This window comes from Limulus polyphemus, unplaced genomic scaffold (genome assembly GCF_000517525.1).
Source record: "Limulus polyphemus unplaced genomic scaffold, Limulus_polyphemus-2.1.2 Scaffold29302, whole genome shotgun sequence".
Classification (NCBI taxonomy): domain Eukaryota; kingdom Metazoa; phylum Arthropoda; class Merostomata; order Xiphosura; family Limulidae; genus Limulus; species Limulus polyphemus.
In genome coordinates, this window is record NW_013694912.1 from 1 (window position 1) to 747 (window position 747).

General features: G+C 34.9%; 1 non-coding gene across 1 annotated transcript; it reads right to left on the reverse strand.

The window, feature by feature from the left end:
- Positions 1–632: 632 nt before the first annotated feature.
- Trnac-gca lies at positions 633–704 on the reverse strand. The gene has a single exon. It is a non-coding gene; the product is annotated as a tRNA-Cys (tRNA).
- Between the last annotated feature and the right edge of the window lie 43 nt (positions 705–747).

Consider the following 747-nt stretch of genomic DNA (forward strand, 5'->3'; position numbering starts at 1 on the left):
GTGGATGCGCATGTGATTTTTTGATGTGATCGTATACAGTCAATGAACAAAAAACAAACAGTAGTTGTACACTCTGATTTACTAACTCACACATAAAATATCAGATTTTGACAATTCTATAAACTTTAAGATAAACTGTACACACTGAAACAACCATATGATGGATACGAGGATTAGGAGCTGTTAACTTTGGAATGAAAAGGAGCTGACGAGTTTTGCTAAAATTATCGAAGTTATGAAATTTCGATTTATTTGGAACGAGAAACTTGACAGGTAGAAATAGTTTTATTGTACAGTGTGGCTATAAAATAGGTATGGTTATTTATCTGGAACAGTCCGTAGAGTGAACCATGTAACGTACGGGAGAAATGTTAAATACACATATAAAGCATCCTAAGAAGTGTTTTTCACTGGTTTGCCTACATGTGTTTCTGTTATAAATAAGTATCTAAGTTCATTTAAGCTAATTAATTTCTAAGAACTATAGTCTTTAACATCTAGTAAGGAACGACAAAACTTCCAAATATTGACCAGGGTGTGTTTTGATTCATAGATTCCAGACACGAACATTCAATTAATCCAGTTACAGTGTTTGATGGTTTAATACTTCTAAAGTGGAAAATATAATCTTCAGGGGGCGCCCGCGATTGAACCAAGGACCTCTCGATCTGCAGTCGAATGCTCTACCACTGAACTACACCCCCTTGGTGTTTTCCTTTCCGTCGGTATGAATTTAGTATTACTTTT